Source organism: Engystomops pustulosus, chromosome 7 (genome assembly GCF_040894005.1).
Source record: "Engystomops pustulosus chromosome 7, aEngPut4.maternal, whole genome shotgun sequence".
In the NCBI taxonomy this organism is placed as follows: Eukaryota; Metazoa; Chordata; class Amphibia; order Anura; family Leptodactylidae; genus Engystomops; species Engystomops pustulosus.
In genome coordinates this window covers 45,129,425-45,148,084 of record NC_092417.1, presented here as the reverse complement: position 1 = coordinate 45,148,084, position 18,660 = coordinate 45,129,425, and the positions used below count along the sequence as shown (strand labels likewise).

Here is an 18,660-nt window from a genome sequence, read left to right as displayed (position 1 = left end):
CCCCCCAGTATAAAACTAATTAGCCAGATTTAATTAATAAGTGTACATGAAAAATAATAACACTTACCTCAAGGCAGGATGCTTCCACGGTGCGCGGCTCCTGTCCTCCAGCCAGACAGATGCTGCATCGCTCCGCATGTAAATCGCACCTGTGTCTTAAAGAGACAGGTGCGATTTATTTATCAGGTGGGCGATTCGAGCGTCCAATTGGTCCACATTAGAGCGGCAACTGAGGTAAATGGAACCCTATCGGACCCCTTGTTTTCGTGATCTGTGGGGGTCCCATCACTGAGACCCCTACCAATCAGCAAGTTAGGCCCTATCCCATGGATAGGGCTTAGGGCGCTGTCCCACGTTGCGTTCGCAAACGCAGACGCAGACCAAACCGCGCCCACTGGGGCGGTCCGCGGTCCGATCACATCGGTGTTTTTCTATGGAAACGCCAGCGCGGCTTGTTCCCGATCGCAGGCGTTTCCATAGAAAAACACCGATGCGATCGGACCGCGGACCGCCCCAGTGGGCGCGGTTTGGTCTGCGTCTGCGAACGCAACGTGGGACAGCGCCCTTAACGTTGATTCATGGGAAAACCCCTTTAATACCAGCAAGAACCTGTGAAAAATGTATAGGGTTGTGTGTAGGATTAGTTGAATGAATATACTTTTTGTCTGAGATTTTATTAATCGCTACTTGCTCCCATGCATCCAAAAGCAGGCTGAAATCTGTCTTACCATAAGGGCATTTTTGAAAAATGCATGCGTGTTTTTGAAAACGCATCCGTTTTTGACCCATTTTAATTAAGATAATTGTTAAAACTGTTCAAAAACGCATGCGTTTTTTAAGCCTGCTTTAAAACGGCCTAAAAACGTGTTCAAAACACCATGGGGGTCATTTACTAAGGGCCCGATTCGCGTTTAAGCGACGTGTTACCCGAATATTTCCAATTTGCGCCGATTATCCCTGTATTGCCCCGGGATTTTGGCGCACGCGATCGGATTGTGGCGCATCGGCGCCGGCATGCACGCGACGGAAATCGTAGGCCGTGGCCGAGCGAAAAACCCGGCGGATTCGGAAAAACCGCCGCATTTAAAACAATAAAATTGTCGTTTGGGACGCGCTTACCTTCACTTGGTCCGGCCCGGTGAACTCGAGTGCGTTCAGATGCTTTTCAGCGCAGCAGCGCCACCTGGTGGACATCGGAGGAACTACCTTGATGAATCCTGGCCGGACCCGAATCCACCGCAGAGAACACGCCACTGGATCGCGAACGGACCGGGTAAGTAAATCTGCCCCCATGTGTGCCGCCGGCCTAAGGGTGAAGACACACATGGCGTTTTTAGGCCGTTTTTGGGCCGTTTTTACTAAGTGCGTTTTCAGATCGTTAAAAACGCATGCATTAAAAAACGCATCCGTTTCTTAAAAACGCATGCGGTTTTGTCCGTTTTTCATTGCGCAATTTCGGAAAAACGGACAAAAACGCATGCGTTTTTAAAAACCGGATGCGTTTTTTAACCCATGCGTTTTTAACGATCTGAAAACGCACTTAGTAAAAACGGCCCAAAAACGGCCTAAAAACGCCATGTGTGTCTTCACCCTAAGGGTTACAAACCTTATGCTTGTTTCTGATGTGTTTTTTACTGCAATTTTGCAGTATGGCGGTGCTTGCAATGTAACTGTTAATTTCCGCAGCTTATTTCATTACCTTATGTTATTCCTAGCCCAAAGCTGAAAAAAACTCTTTTCAACATTGGATTGCCCCCTCCCAAACGCCTGTCTGTTTCTAGAAAAACTGACAGTCATATTTCACATGGATTGGACTCACATTAGTAAAGAAACAATGGTGAAATGATATTTTGAGACATGAAAGAATTTTATTTAGATCTTACCAATTAGAATACAAGAATTTGACAACAGTTCTGCCAAACTAGCCCCCTGGTAAGGAATGTACGGACCAAAAAATCTCTTCCTTGGGATGCCTGGAGCACGGGACCCCCAGGATTTTTGGTGGTTGCCACTGTGCGACAATGACCGCTCATTTGTTTTATTTTGTGTTCCTGACCTGTTGCTATTCTCTGCATGAGCACACTAATGCCAAGATGCTTTTCCATAGGATAACACCTGAAAAAACTATACTATACTATGACTATGTAATTTTTACACATTGTCACGTTTGCCAATTAACTGTGGCTTTAAGTGATACTATTGCTGTTTATTATGCCCTATCATTTAAATGCAACATTTGTTTGTCTGCTTTTTCGACTTTCTTGTTATCTATGTTTCATAAAAGAAACAAATAAATAAAAACTTTAAACAAAAACATTTTTACTTTAGGTCTGGGGTAGATGCAGATGTCTGAATTATGAAAGGGGTTAGTTGGATGATCCTTGCCTGGGGTCTAAATGAGTGGTTCAGTCTTGGGAGTCCAGTTTTTTGGTTTACACCCTGTTCTTGATGTTTCTTATCCAGGCATGTCTCATGTATGACACCTGCCGGGAAATCCTGCTCCTGCTAATTCTCTGGGTCAAATCACATCTATTTTCTATCAGCCATGACATGTCCAGCCTGCCTGCAGTTGTGGGTCCTTGTTGCCACCTGCACTTCTGATGCATCTAACTACTCTCTCTCTCTCTGGAAAATCCTGTTCCTGTGGAAGCTCTAGGTCAAATTATGCCTGGTTTCCCACAGCCACATCAAGTCCTGTCTTGTCCGGGAAAAATATTCTTTGAGTAGCATTAGGTCCTTCTTTGACGCGTCAGATTTTTTACATCTTTTCTTAATCAAACTGGGTAAAGTCCATCAAGGGTCCATTCACCAAACAATATTTGACTTGGAAAATCTGGGTCAAATACCAGGTCATTATCCATGTCAGTCTTTTCAACCTGCCTGGAAAATCGGCCTGTCACTTCTTTTTCTCCCAAAGCGGACTTCATCACTACAGACAGTAAAAATCTGTGGTTAATTCACTAATTCACATTCGCACTGAAATCAATGAAGCCACATTTAATAATAATAATCTTTATTTATATAGCGCCATCATATTCTGTAACGCTTTACAAATCATGGGGGACATATACAATACAGAGTAAAAACATGGAAACAATAGGAGTGAGGGCCCTACTTGTAAGAGCTTACAGTCTCAGGGAGCCACGGATTTTACCTTTGGAAGACCCCTTAATGCCTCATGCACACAGATGGATGTTTTCCCTGGCTACGGCTGTTTGCAGGAGAGAAGAGGGGTAAGTGCTCCTCACCCTCCCCTCTCCATTGAAAGTTAAAAGGCCAGCGATATAATACAGCAGAATATCGGACATGTCCTATATTTTTCCATGCTCGATCACAGTGCAGTGAGACGTGTGACACGGTGACTGGGGACCTTAGACATCTATAAGGTCCATGATTGGATAGGCCTCCTGTATATGAGGCTTAACTCTGATGCACGCAATTCTGACTTAAAGGGATAATGTCAGCAACTTTTACCCCACTAAACTAGAAGCAGGGTATTTGATGTCTTTCTAGTATTCCCCCTTTTATGTGAAATCTCCTCCACATAGGGACTAGGGAGTCATCATTTCAATTGCCCCTATCCTCGGTTTTGTAGTACCTAGTACCTTATGCTTCACATCACACCACTTGTGGTTTTGTGAGCTACAGAAGGGGAGATACAGGCAGGTAAATACATGGTTGGTAATGTAAGCTGTAGATAATTTCTTTAACTGTCTGTATCTCCAGTTCTGTACATCACAAAATAAAAATCCTGCAATGCAATCCATAAGAAGAGATTCTTATCTTTTATGTTTCTAGGTGCTATATAACAAAGACCCCCTCTACTCCAGTCTCTAGGAGTAACTTATGTCAGGCAAAACGTCTGATTTCCATATTACTTTGGAGGTGATTTTTATAGCTAAATGGGTGAAATTTCACATAAAAGAGGAAATGCTAGAAAGGAGTTATTTTAAACTGGGTTTTATGGCCTGCCCTGGGAACTCCCATTCACATCTACTTCAATCTCTATTTTCTGGGTTTATTCTGGGTTGGAGGCATTTGGGACACGCATTGATCTGATATTAAGGACCTATTCTATAGACTTTTTTGTTGTCATACTTAAAATCCATCATCTTTCTCGTGTGGCATTGTATAAAGCATCTGTTACCTAATTGATGTGTCCAGTTTAGTTGATGTGACAGGTTTCATGCGTGGTTGCCTAACTTGTGTCCTTGTAACATATGGTCCAGACATTGGGCTTTAATGTGAAAATGTTTTATATGTACAGGCAGTCCCCGAGTTACGTACAAGATAGGTTCAGTAGGGTTGTTCTTAAGTTGAATTTGTATGTAAATCGGAACTGTATATAATTGTAACTCTAGTCAAATTTTTTTGGTCTCCGTGACAATTGAATTTTAAAAATGTTGGGTTGTCATAAGAAGCAAGATTAACAGTAAACCTTAATTACAGACACTTTTGATAACTGTTATAACTGTTTATAGTAGTCTAAGCCTAAAGTGAAGTAAATTACCAAAATCCAGAGGTCCATTTTTAACTAGGGATCGCCTGTAAGTCGGGTGTTAAGTTGGGGACCTACTGTATATAGGCAGGTTTATGTGTTTCATGCCTGATCAGGAGGTCCACAGCTCTTAGTTACACCACTGAACTGCAGTATAGAATTAAGACATTTATGATGGCTAATGAGATCTAGAAAAAGGGCAGAACATGAAATACACCATATTAGGAATCACCCAGCAGACGGATAGTCCTGAGCCATCTGGACTTATAGTGGGGAGTCTGCTTCCAAAGTGACACAGAGATTGTAATAGGACTCTTTTAATTGGTGACCTCAACTCTCACGGTGCATTGGACTTTATCCTTGCTGAACTTCTGCCCCTGTAATGGATATTATTTACTAGACTTGCCGTGAAGGAACATGAAGGGCCTGAAGTCGCACATTCATAATGAAACAATAAATTCAGAAAGTCTTTAGACCCATTGATTTTTACACATTGGGGGGATTCAACAATGTGTCTCAGGTTCCGCCAGTCTCTAGCTGGAAAACACTTGTCTTTCCCTGTGCCAGATTTATCACTGTAATAATGAATTATGTCAGTTCCTACTTTAGCCTTACTTTTAGTTGCTCTAAACTGTGTGCCAGAATTCTGGGAACACGGATGATTTCCTAAATAAGCCCTGCCCCATTCTCTTGAGGCCACGCCCATCTGATGGAGGCCACGCCCTCTTAATCGGACAAGTCGGGAAACTACCTAAAAGTCTTGATAACTTTGGTGCAAGGCATTTTAGACAGTGTTTTTGGGGCAAAACCACAAGAATTGTGACGCAAGTGTGTTAATAAATCCCCCAATTATGTTATGTTGCGCTAAAATCTAAACTTCAAATTTAACCCATCACTTTGCCCCAGAAACTCTTAAACGGCAATGTGAAAGCAGAATTTTACATAGAAATATTTACTATCAGCACCAGTTTTCTGTCAGACTTTGCACGTTCTTTTAGGTGCAAACTGCTTGCACAGGTATTTAAGAAGTGTCTGGGCCACATTTCTGTCGCACGCAGCCGTTTTGTGTCGCGTCTGCACTAAGGTGGTGCACTCTGTCGGGGCAGATTCATGAAGAACGGGCGCTAGAAATCCTGAATCTGGCGCCCTCAGCAGCCTACACAGACAACTTGCATATAGTGCAGTTTTCACATTTCTAAGTACATGTGTATTCACAGATTGGAGGGAGTGGAGGTAAAGAATTCTTAAAGGACTTAAGGTGGTTTTTCCGCAAAAGGCATATATGTTTGATAGATGCCAGTCCCACCCTTAGGACCCTCAACTATCTAAAATTAAGCCACAATGTGGCTTATTGCAGCTTTTTATGTCCTGCTGACAGTCTGGAATTTTCATAAACAGCATAGGACTATTCTTCACACAGCCAGGTGCAGGAGGGAGGGGGGGAGCGCTCTTCACCCCTCCCCTCTCCATAGAAAGACAAGCGCCTACAATCCTGTATAATGTCCTATGTCCTGCGGTGCAGCTGCCTGGCCAGGTCATGGTGAGATGAAACACGGTGTGCTCACCACAACGTGATCGGGTCCCCATAGACCTCTATTGTGACCTTGGCCTAGTGGTTATGTGCATGGGGCCTTAAGGAAACAGAAGATCTGATTTTTTAGTTGCCATCACCAATAAACCTGACACTTGAAAGGCTTCGCAGAGAAGAATAGCAAGAAATCCCAAACATTAGGTCATCAAACCCAAAAAGACAAGAGACAATAATTGCTGCCAAAGGGGATTTGATTAAACAAAAAATGGGTTAAATACCTATGTTAATGCAAGAATTTAGCTTCACTTTTCAATGCATTACTGAAAATTTCTAACATTCATCTTTCACATTCATCTCAAGGGTTATTGAATGCAAAACAAAACGTGAAAAAACTTAAATTGTAGGAAATATTCTGCACTAAACTAATATAAAGATCTCAACTGATGAAGCCCCATGCATATGGCAGATCCATGATGAAGATCCCTGATCCGATACCTCCAATAAAGGTCCTTATATTTATGCAAGAAATTTGATTTGCTGCTGACGAACAACCATTTTTATGTTGCTAAAAGTTGAATCACCCAATAAATACTTTGTACAGGCCAGTATTTAGCACATACATGGGAATTTGAAGTTGTATTTTCCCCAGACTATTCTGCCACCTAGAGGTACCAGCAGGAAAAGAAAAAGGATAAAGTTTTGATGAGCTATTATATGAAGAGTCAAAACCTGAACTTAAAGTAATTTAAGATGCCAGTAAATAATCCATATGTTTGTTGTGAAGTGGAGAGTAATTTGGGAAGAACTGCTTAAAACTCTTGGGGTATACCAAATATCATTCACTTCAGTGTTCAATACTAAGGCCGGCTGCACACACGCGTGTTCAGACAGTGGAAATGGACCCTTATGTGGTACGATTCCACCAGTGGCGTAACTAGGAGAGGCTGGGCCCCATGGCCAACTTCTGCATGGGCACCCCTCCTCTTAAAAAAATATATACATATTTGTACACATATCAGTACAAGGATCTCTCAAAAGATCTTTTTATACCTCGGCCTGTGACCAGGACAAGGGGGCATCCTCTACGCCTAGAGGAGAGGCGATTCTACCATCACCATAGACAAAGGTTCTTTACTGTACGAGCAGTGAGACTATGGAACTCTCTGCCGCAGGAGGTTTCCGCCTCTTGATGTATGCCGCTGTGAATATGCAGTGGCGGGGCCAAAGTACGCTGGCACTCATGATAAATGTCCCCCATATAGTATTTATACGAACATGCTGCATAGACATACACATAACACATATACACACATACGTACAGTATATGCAGCACATACACACACCACGTATACTCACACCATATGCACTCACACAGAACATACAAACACACCATATATACTCACACAGCACATACACACACGATATAGGCTCACACAGCACATACATACACAGCACACACACCGTGCATACACACTCTGCACATGCACACACACCACACACACACAGCACATACACAGACCGCAAATACACACACAGCACATACAAACACACACAGCACATACATACACACACTGCACATACACACACTGCATATACACACACACAGCAGATACACACATAGCACATACATACACACACACAGCACATACACACACACAGCAAATACATAGAGGGACTTACTTGTATCTTTAGTGGGTCATCAGGCAGGTGTCTGTGGTAGTGAGCGGGTGGCTGGCCCGGGCAGGCGAATGGCTTCAGCAACGGGTGAACAGGCAGCTGTCTGTGGCATCAGACGAGCAGGTGGCTGTCTGTGGCATCAGGCGAGCAGGTGGCTGGCTGTGGCAGCGGGCTGGTGGTGCGTGGCATTGGTCGGGCTGGCCAACAATGGAGTCAATACAGGTTTCGTTAAACTAAATGGAAGCTGTAAAAATAAAAATGTAGTGCAGAATTGCAGGAAAATACTAGAATTCAATGGAAGGAAGAGAATTTGACCAATTGGTTTCCCCTGTATCACATGCCCTATAAAAGTGTATGGTTTGCCTGCATGGTAAGTACTTTACACTGTACAGGTCTAAGAAGTAAGGACCTGAGTGAAGTTGCACCCCCCCCCCCACCTTGTCCAAATCAAACAAAATTGGTGTCAATCGTTTGTGCTAGGTTTGTGCTGGTTTGTGCAGCAGAAATTTTCGTTTGTGCCTCTATTGTTTTTAAGATATTCATGAAAGTTTCCAGAGGTCATCAGAGGTCAACCAGCCCCCCCACATTGCCCAAACCCAACCAAACTGGTGCCGCACAATTCTGCTACGTTTGTGCTGGTTTGTGCTGCTCAATTTTTTGTTTGTGCTGCTTTTGTTTTGAATAAATGAACAAAAAATTAAAGTACAAAAGTTCAACTAGCCCCCCCCCCCCACATTAACCAAATCAAACAAAACTGGTGTATTTGTGCCGCTATCATTTTTAAGATATGTTCTGGTGTTTACATAGGTTAAAGGTGGTTAGGATGAACTGGTAAAAAACAAACCTAGTGACACTTCCCTGGTTTGATCACCAGGGGGAGCTAGCAAACACATTGTACTTTGGAAGAAATGAACTCTGATGACCTCTGGGAAAAAGTATGAATATATTAAAAATGATAGCGGCACAAACGAAAATTTTTGCTGCACAAACCAGCACAAACGTAGCACTAAAATTTGACACCAGTTTTGTTCGATTCGGTTAATGTGGGGGGGCTGCTTGAACTTTTGACCTTTAATTTTTTATTCACATATTCAAAAAAAAAGCAGCACAAACAAAAATTTGAGCAGCACAAACCAGCACAAACGTAGTAGAATTGATTGGCACCAGCTTTGCTTGGTTTGGGCAATGTGGGGGGGCTGGTTGACCTCTGGAAACTTTCATTAAAATCTTAAAAACGATAGCGGCACAAACAAAATTTTTTGCTGCACAAACCAGCACAAACGTAGCACAAATGTTTGACACCAATTTTGTTTGATTTGAACAAGGTGGGGGGGGCCAACTTCACTCAGGTGAAGTGAGAGTACAGTGGTTGTTTTCTGTTTATTTGTAAAGCTCTGCAGAATTTGATGTATAAATAAAGATTATTATTATTATTAATAGAGGGGGGGGTGTAGCAGGGACATGGCTCTAGGGACAGTGGATCATGTCTCCTTACTTTTAGGGGAACCCAAAGAACTTTCTGCCACATAAGAGGACACTGGAATTATAAATAGCACATATTAAATCATGTTACAAAATTTCCATTAGGTCTTGAAGACCTTGAAGGTGACCTCAGGTAGTAATGCCCACAGTCCTAAACAGAGTTAATGACCACGAAGCTGTGAGGTCGGGTTCCTGCAGTGTGAGGCTGGAAAGTACAGTACAGTACAGTGCCCCACCCCCCCAAGATCTTTGTAGAAGCCTGGAGCCCCTCTGGTTCATTAGCGTTGTTTTAAAAGTAGAAAGAAGGAGGCCATGGATAGCAAATAAGAAGAAGATTACCACTAGAGATGGGCGAATTTGTCAAAATTCGGTTTGACACGATTCCCCAAATTTTTTGAAAAATTTGATTCGACCCGAATCGAATCATGATGAATCATGCTAAAAAACAGGTATTTGCTGGCTGCATAGAGCCTGTTGGGTGTTGTAGAACGTGGTGCCATGCTTAAATATGCATAGGGAGCGTGGTTTGGTCTTCAAACAATGCTGTGTTTTAGTATGACACACACACAGCCGCGGCTCTTCGAATCGCTTCACTCTTCACTTCCATGTACACTTACAGAGGCCCACTTCACCAAATAAGCGAAGCGGGAACACAGCCTGACAAGGTAACATCTGTGGCAGCTCGAAAGGACCGAGCTCAGGGCCAAGATCCCACTATAACATCAGAGTGCACTCTTTTTTCACTGACATCAGATGATTCCATAGATTACGACAGAACCTGTTCTGTTAAACGCGGATACATGTAGAAACCCCCCAAAAGAGTGCAGAGGGTGTCGGCAGTAATTTTGCATTGACGTCACTGATCATTTTTCCCTTCATTTCGTCCACCAGTGTCCGCTTTCAAGCGGTCAACAATCCATCATCAGTTTTGCTAAAGCCAAAAACAAACAGGAGTGGATCCAAAACAGAGATGACCAGCGAATGGGATATTTGCATGTCCTGTGTGTTCTGTATCCACTCCTGCTCTTGGATATCTATTCTGAGGCTTTTCTTTCCTTCTGACGGTTGAGGGTGAAAACAGCATTATGAAAATCACAGGGTGTTCCAGGCAGACAGCGGTCAGTTGGCTGCAGCATGAGTAGGTCGCAGAGTGGCACAATGACAGTGTGGAGGTGGCAGCAACATGGAAAGCCACAGAGTGGCACAATGATAGAGTGTGGAGGTGGCGTCAACAGCAGCAGGAGCCCACAGTGTGGCACAATGATAGAGTGTGGAGTTGGCGTCAGCAGCAGCAGCAGGATCCCACAGAGTGGCAAAATGATAAAGTGTGGAGGTGGTGGCACCAGAAGCAGCAGCAAGAGCCCACAGGTAGCAGCAACATGGAAAGCCACAGAGTGGCACAATGATAGAGTGTGGAGGTGGCGGCAAACTGGTAAGCCACAGAGTGGCACAATGATAGAGCGTGGAGGTGGCGGCAGCAGAGGCAGCAGCCGGAGCCGACAGATGGCAGCAACATGGAAAGCCACAGAGTGGCACCATGATAGAGTGTGGAGGTGGCAGCAACCTGGTAGGCCACGGAGTGGCATAATGATAGAGTGTGGAGGTGGCGGCAGCAGCAGGAGCCCACAGGTGGCACTCTGTCTCCTGTCCATGTCCTGCTGCTGCTGGTGGTGGCTACCCTCCTCACTAGGCGGTTGAAGGAAGTTGCTCATTAAGGACTCCAGACTTAAGCTGCTACTGCTCCTACACCCCACCCCCCTGTGTCCCCACAGCAGCCGTGGCAGTAGTATGTGAGCGATCACTGCCAGGAATCCCTCAGTCAGACCTGACAGAGGATGGACAATGGCGCACAAAGGCAGTGTCTTTTCAGTATTTCTCAATAGTATATAGTATGCCAGTTGTTCCTCACTCTCGGCAGCTGGAAAAAAAAGTCTCGGTAGCGAGAGTCCAAGAGGGGGAAGAGCCAATGTCACGGGTGATCCCGCCATTCCCGTCTCGGATCGCGGGCGCATCCGTGCTCCCCCGTGTGCCCCCGCTGCAGCCCGGTCTCCTCACTCACCTCTCCCACCTCTGCCCCAGGAGGTGGGGGCGCGCGCGCGGCTCCTGACGAAAATTTAAAGGGCCAGCGCACAGCTAATTGGTGCACTGGCAGAACACCTCACCTTTAAGAATCCTGCCTCTTTCTGTGTCCCCTGCCGGATCTTTGTGCCTCATAGCCTTAGGGAAAGCTTCCAAGCGAGTATTCCTGCGTTCCTGTGTGTTCCCGCTCCTGAGTCCTGTGTTGCCGTGTTACCCGAGTTCCTCCGTGTTGCTGTGTTCCGTGTGCCTGTGTTCCCGTTCCTACCTGCCTGGACCTCCTGTTGCTGACCCCGGACTTGGACTTGACGTTGCATCTCTGCCGCCTGCCCTGACCCTGGACCTGACTACGAGATTGTCATCCGCTAAGGTACCTCGACCTTGGCTGCCACCGCGGGCTAGTCACACCTGGGAATGACCTAGTGGTATCCTTCCGCAGCAAGTCCAACCCGCTTTGCTCGGCTTCTTCTGCCGAGACTGCGTTGTTGAACCTGCGCCAAGGCAACTCATCTGTGGGACAGTAAGCAGTTCAGTTCCGCACCCTGGCCTCTGAACTTGCCTGGAACAATGCAGCTCTCATCGCCACCTTTAAGAAAGGACTATCGCCGCAGGTCAAAGATGCGCTGGCGGCTCTGGATCTACCGTCAACTCTGGGTGGTCTCATCACACTGGCCACTCGGATTGATGTCCGGTTTAAGGAATGTGCCAAGGAACTTCGCTCTGAGCATCCTCAAGCTCAGGTAAGACGTTTTCCTCGCCTAGCACCTGCCTTCCAAAGGCCGCTCCAGCCACCGCCTGTATTGTCTGCTGAGGAACCCACGCTCTACAAGAGCGTTCCAGAAGACGACAGGAGAACCTTTGTCTGTATTGTGCCAATCCAGGGCACTTCATCGGGACTTGTCCTGTTCGTCCCCAACGTCCGGGAAACACCAGCACCTAGGGCTCTTGGGAGAAGCGTCCCTAGGTGTGTGCCAAGCTTCTCCACGTCTGATTATTCCTGTGCTCCTCAGCATAGACACCGGCACCCAGGTGCAAGTTTCTGCTTTCCTGGATTCAGGCTCTACAGCGAACTTTATGGACGCAGCCCTGGTCTCCCGGCATCACTTCCCAGTGGTTCGTCTTGAGAAACCATTGTCCATTGCCTCAGTCAGTGGCCAGATTATTTCCGTGCCCATCCGGTTTCGCACAGAACCCCTGCTTCTGCAAGTTGGAGCCTTACATAAAGAAAGACTTTATGTAGAGCACTTCCACCCTCCTGTTGGGTCTCCTCTGGTTGCAGCAACATGCCCCTGTGCTGGACTGGTCCTCTGGGGAGATTCTGCGTTGGGGCCCGGCTTGTTATTCTCATTGTATGGAGATCCCTTGTCCGCTCCCTGTCTGGACTTCCACCTTGTCTCCCAAGCCCCTGGAGGGGCTCTCCTCTCCATACTTGGACTTCGCAGATGTGTTCTCCAAAAAACAGGCTGAGACTCTTCCTCCACATCGTCCCTACGATTGCCCCATCGACTTGCTGCCCGGCTCTTCTCCTCCACGCGGTCGGATGTACCCGCTCTCGGTACCCGAAACAGCCGCCATGTTTGAATATATTAAGGAAAATATGCAAAGAGGTTTCATCCTCCTCTCCAGCTGGCGCAGCTTTTTTTTTTCGTCCCTGTATAGACTATCGCGGTCTTAACAAAATCACCGTTAAGAATCGCTACCCCTTGCCGCTGATCACGGAGTTGTTTGATCGTCTACGGGGCGCGAGAGTCTTTACCAAGTTGGATCTTCATGGTGCATACAATCTTATTCACATCAGGAAGGGTGACGAGTGGAAGACCGCCTTTAACACCCGTGATGGGCATTCTGAATATTTAGTTATGCCCTTTGTAATGCGCCAGCCGTTTTCCAGGAATTTGTTAATGATATCTTCAGGGACTTATTGTACAGCTGTGTTGTGGTTTACCTGGATGACATCCTCGTGTTTTCTGCTGATCTCGAGTCCCATCAGTCCCACGTACGGCAAGTGCTCAGTCGCCTCAGGACTAACCATCTCTATGCCAAACTGGAAAAATGCCACTTTCATCAAAGGAGCCTTCCATTCCTTGGCTACATTATTTCCGACAGCCATGGAGCGGTTCTTACTCCTGCGGCTTCTTCTCCAAAACTTTTGGATCGTGAGCTTCTTGCTATCAAGCTTGCCTTGGAGGAATGGCGTCATCTGCTGGAGGGAGCTCGATTTCTAGTCAGTATTTTCACGGACCACAAGAACCTCCAGTACCTACAAACAGCTCAACGGTTGAACCCACGTCAAGCCCGGTGGTCCCTCTTCTTTTACCGTTTTGACTTCCAGATCCATTTTCGGCCAGCCGAGAAAAACATCAAGGCTGACACCCTGTCACGTGCTTCCGATGTTATTGGGGAGGACTATGCTCCGAGACACATCATTCCTCCAGAGAGGCTTGTGCTGGCAGCGCCGGTGGACCTTCGGCAATTACCTCCCGGCAAGACTTATGTACGACCTGGACTTCGAAAGAGGATCCTGACCTGGGGACATTCTTCTCCAGTGGCTGGGCACCCAGGGGTGCAGCGCTCTGTGGCCCTGATTTCCCGTTTCTATTGGTGGCCTGATTTGGTCAAGGACGTTCGGGATTTTGTGCGGTCTTGTGCCTCTTGTGCTCGCAATAAGCCCTCACGACAAAAAACAGCTGGCCTTCTGTTGCCGTTACCCGTGCCTACCTGCCCGTGGTCTCATGTGGCTATGGAGTTCATTACTGATCTGGCAATACCGGTATCTGGGTGGTAACAGACCGCTTCTCTAAGATGTCCCATTTTGTCCCTCTACCAGGTTTGCCTTCAGCCCCACGTCTTACCAGTCTCTTCTTCCAGCATGTCTTCCGGCTTCATGGCCTTTCCCGGCACATCGTTTCTGATCGAGGTGTTCAGTTCGTGTCCAGGTTCTGGAGATCTCTGTGCAACCAGCTACAAGTGAAATTGGACTTTTCCTCTGCCTATCATCCTCAGTCCAACTGCCAAGTGGAGAGGGTGAATCAGACTTTGGGGTGCTATCTCCGCCACTTTGTGTCCACTCGTCAGGATGACTGGGCTTCTCTTTTACCATGGGCGGAGTTTTCCTACAATTCCCTGGACTCCACTTCTGCTCCCTTCTTTATTAATTACGGACTGCACCCACGGCCTCCTCTTCCGTTACCTGTGTCTGCAGATGTTCCTGCTGTGGAGGACTTGGTACAGGATCTAAAAGCCATCTCGGAACAAGTCCGTACCTCATTGCTAAAAACCTCTGCCAAGACCAAGCATCAAGCGGACAAGAAACGTCAGCCTTTTCCTGTCTTAGCTCCTGGTGACAGGGGCTGGTTATCCTCAAGGTACGTCCGACTGAAGATCCCTGGCTACAAATTGGGACCCCGGTTCTTGGGTCCATTTGAAATCCTCAGTCGCATCAACCCGGTGGCCTACAAATTGCGGCTGCCTCCTAGCATGCGCATACCCAACTCCTTCCACGTTTCCCTCCTCAAGCCAGTCATCTTAAACCGCTTCACCCGACAAGTTCCTCTCCCTCCGGCACCACAAGCGGACTCTACTGATGTCTTCGAGGTGAGGGAGATCCTGGATACTAAGAGAGTGAGAGGTAGGCGGTTGTTTCTGGTAGACTGGAAAGGATTTGGTCCTGAGGAGAGATCTTGGGAGCCAGAGGATAACAGCTCCTCCTTCTCCAGTTCAGCCCCCATCGGACTCATGTGGCCATGAGATGTAGTCTCCATTTCACCAGTGCCCTGACCAGACAGATTTTGCAGCATGAGTTCCAGGACATGAAGCAGTGGAATGACGTTATTCGACTGACAAATAACATGGCCTCTTCAAAGGGCCTGAGCAAACGGCATGAGCTGCCAGTGGCTGACATCAAAGTTACACAGGGGAGTACTCTGGTCCGCTTGCACCATCAAAAAATCATTAATGGCTTTTCTCTGTTCATAAAGGCAGTCTAACATATGAAGGCTGGAATTCCAACGGGTGGAAACATCGCTTATCAGACTATGTTGGGGCAGGCCGTTCTGACGCTGCAACTCGAGGAGGGTGTGCTTGGCTATGTAAGAATGGCTGAAGTGCATGCACAGTTTCCTGGCCATTTTTAGAATGTCTTGCAGATGGGTGGAAGACTTGAGGAATCTGTTGACAGCCAGATTGAACACGTGCACCATTAAGGGTGCATGGGCCATCTCTCCTCGGTACAGCGTGCACACCATGTTTCTCCCATTGTCTGTCACCATGGTTCTGATTTTTAGTTGTCGCGGAGAAAGCCACACATTGACTTCTTGTTGCATGACGCGGAGCAGTTCCTCCCCTGTGTGACTTCATTCGCCCAGGCAAACCAGGTGTAGAACTGCGTGACACCGCTGCACATGTGGTATGATGGAGCAGCACTTAGACCTGTGGAGGCTGAGGTGGTGGTGAAGAAGGAGGAGGCGGACACTGGCGCAAGAGCAGCAGTTTGACAACGTGGAGGAGAAAGCGGCGTCTCTTATTCAAGTTGTTTGTGTGGCTGCGCGGGAAGCACATTCACCCAGTGGGCCGTAAAGGACATGTACTGGCCCTTACCATAGTTACAGCTACACACGTCCACGCTTCCGTGCACCTTGGAAGAAACCGATAAGCTCAAGTCTGGCCCACCTTCTGTTCTACATATTTGGGAAGGGCTGGCTCTGCCTTTTGGGAAAAAAATTGCGGCTTGGAACTCTCCACCTTGGTTCGGCACAAGCCATAAGTTCTCTGAAGGGTGCAGAGTCCATGATTTGGAAAGGGAGGGACTGCAGTACCAACAACTCGGTCAAGAGCCCGGTCAGCTTCTGCACCTTAGGATTGCCTAAAGTTGTGTCTTTGTAATAGCCTCTCTCAACGACTGCTGATGCCATGCGTAGCGAGGAGTAGGAGCATCTGGATCGGGAGATGATGTCAAAGACAAACAGCTCCCTTCGGCAGAGGTGCTGGTACCTTGACTGGCTGAAATGGCATGTGTGCCACTAGGTGCTGCTGCTGTTGCTGCAGCGGCAGGATGGACCTCCACATCTGTTCCGCGTTTCTCCGAGGCCTTTGGATGATGACGCTGCATGTGTTGAAGCAGGGCCATGGTGTCAACGGTAGCTCCCTGGCCACGCTTCACTTTCTGCACTCAGATTCTACATATACACACGCTCAACTCCTCTGGTGTCTTAACAAAAAAATGCCACACCGCCGAGGTGGTGATTTTACTGCCAACACTCTGCACTGAGTGACTACTAACACTGCTGCCTTGCTGATCCCCTGTACCACTGCTTACTTGGACCACCGAAGCGTGGCTTGTACCCCACGACCGTTTGGCTCCCGTCCTCGCACTGCTGCCACCCTTCTGACTCACGTCCACAGTAGCGACTTGCTGCCTGCTCCGCTGCCTGACACGCAAGCTGACACTCTCCTCGCCCGACGATAATGAATCCTTTGCTACACCCTGCTCCCAAGTGCGACCAATTTGTCACTGCTATTCTCCTCAACCGTGTCAGTATGCACAGCCTGCCTACTGCAGTAAGCAGCGGAAGTCTGCCCCACCTCTTAACTGCCAAGCAGCTGCTGACTGTCCTCAAACACTTTGTCCTCACTGTATAGTGGTGCTGAGCCCAGACCACCTAGTAGTTCTCTGGCTGAGGGAAATGAACAGGACAGGCTGGTTGAGGACAACGGACTCTAGGCTTGGGGTTGTCAGATGTTATACCAATCAACAACCTTCGGGTTGTTGATCAACACACTGCCGATAGATGACAACGGCAGTTCTGGCCTCATGGCGCCACTTGCTGCGACGTCCTCTTACTGTGCTGCGACCTCTGCCTGCTCCACCTGTCACCTTTCTGTCTGACATAGTGGTTAAAACTACATGTGGATTTGACACGTATTTCTTGCTCTTAACTTAAGCAACACAAAAGTATGGGAATTTGCGTTATACAGATACCCCACAATGGACACCCTGTAATTGGAACGAAAATCACTCTATAAACTACGTGGATCTGGCACATATTTCTTGCTCTCAACTTTAGCAACACAAAAAGTATGGAAATTTGCGTTATACAGATACCCCACAATGGACACCCTGGGAGAGAAGCAGAAATCAGTACAGCAGCTGTGCGGATATGACACAGATTTCTTCCTAGTGGCTTCAGTAACAATAAAGAAATACTATTTGGGGTATACAGATCCCCCTAAATGTACACCCTGGGAAAGGAGCAGAAATCACTACAGCAGCTGTGTGGACATGAAACAGATTTCTTCCTAGTGGCTTCAGTAACAAAAAAGAAATACTATTTGGGGTATACAGATCCCCCTAAACGTACACCCTGGGAGAGAGGCCCATCATTTCCGCGGCTGACAATTTCATATGTTGCCGCCTATCTTCCCGACTCACCCATCCCATCCACGGCCGACCTGCCCACCCAGACCATGCGCCCGCCAAGCTGCCCTCCCTCCTGCCCGCACAGTCGATCAAACCTCCCTCCTGCTTGCCGGCAAACTGAGTGGGGGATTTAACATTTAAATTGTGTTGCAAGACAATGCACTTACATGCACCAGGAAGAAGAAGGTGAACTTCGGGCGCACAATCTTAGTGAATTGCGCTGGAGTCCATGATCGTTGGGGAATGCACAACGGGGATCGCGACAGGACCGGGTAAGTAAATGTGCTCCAATGTTTCCCATCAGATCCAAATACATTTTCATCAATAATATGCACTGTGTATCACATCTCTGTCCATACAACATGCACCTCAGCAAATGTGAGTCTATCCTTTTGATTCTTTCTGCTGAGAGGTGTGGGAACTGCAGAGTGGGCTTTCAGATCAAATGCTCTTAAACGTCGTGACGTATGACGTGACAGATCCTCACCCTGTTCACTGATGAACTGGGGAGCAATTCCAGCTTCAGTGTTGAATGATTACCCATGGAGATTCTCTGCATTATCTTGTCCTCTCCTTCTCCTGCCTGTACCCACTTATTTCCCCTTCTCCTGCCTGCACCCCCTTATTTCTCTTCTCCTGCCTGCACACCATCTCCTGCCTGCACCCCCTTATCCTGTCTGTATCCCCATATCTCCCCTTCTCCAGCCTGCACCCCCATATCTCCCCTTCTCCAGCCTGCACCCCAATATCTCCCCTTCTCCTGCCTGTACCCCCATACCTCCCCTTCTCCTGCCTGCACCTCCATGCCTGCCTCTTTCCCTATTCTGTCCCCAATGCTCCTCTATGTTTTACACCACGTATAACATTACCGATGCCACAGTGTATATAACTGCGGTCACATAACTTCTAGTAGCAAGTGACCAGTGACATCACACGGCTTCCGCGCTCACCCCGCCCACTGCAGCCGTGACGCACTTTTTG

At 47.2% G+C, this 18,660-nt stretch overlaps 1 long non-coding RNA gene across 2 annotated transcripts; it reads right to left on the bottom strand.

Moving 5' to 3' along the window:
* Positions 1–1,862: 1,862 nt before the first annotated feature.
* LOC140069711 (uncharacterized) lies at positions 1,863–18,630 on the bottom strand. 2 transcript variants are annotated; one of them, XR_011848837.1, is made up of 3 exons: positions 18,549–18,630; positions 7,710–7,950; positions 1,863–2,929 (listed from the first exon to the last, which is right to left on the bottom strand). It is a non-coding gene; the product is annotated as an uncharacterized lncRNA (long non-coding RNA). The 2 variants fall into 2 exon arrangements; XR_011848836.1 differs by lacking the exon at positions 18,549–18,630 and adding an exon at positions 17,847–18,356.
* Between the last annotated feature and the right edge of the window lie 30 nt (positions 18,631–18,660).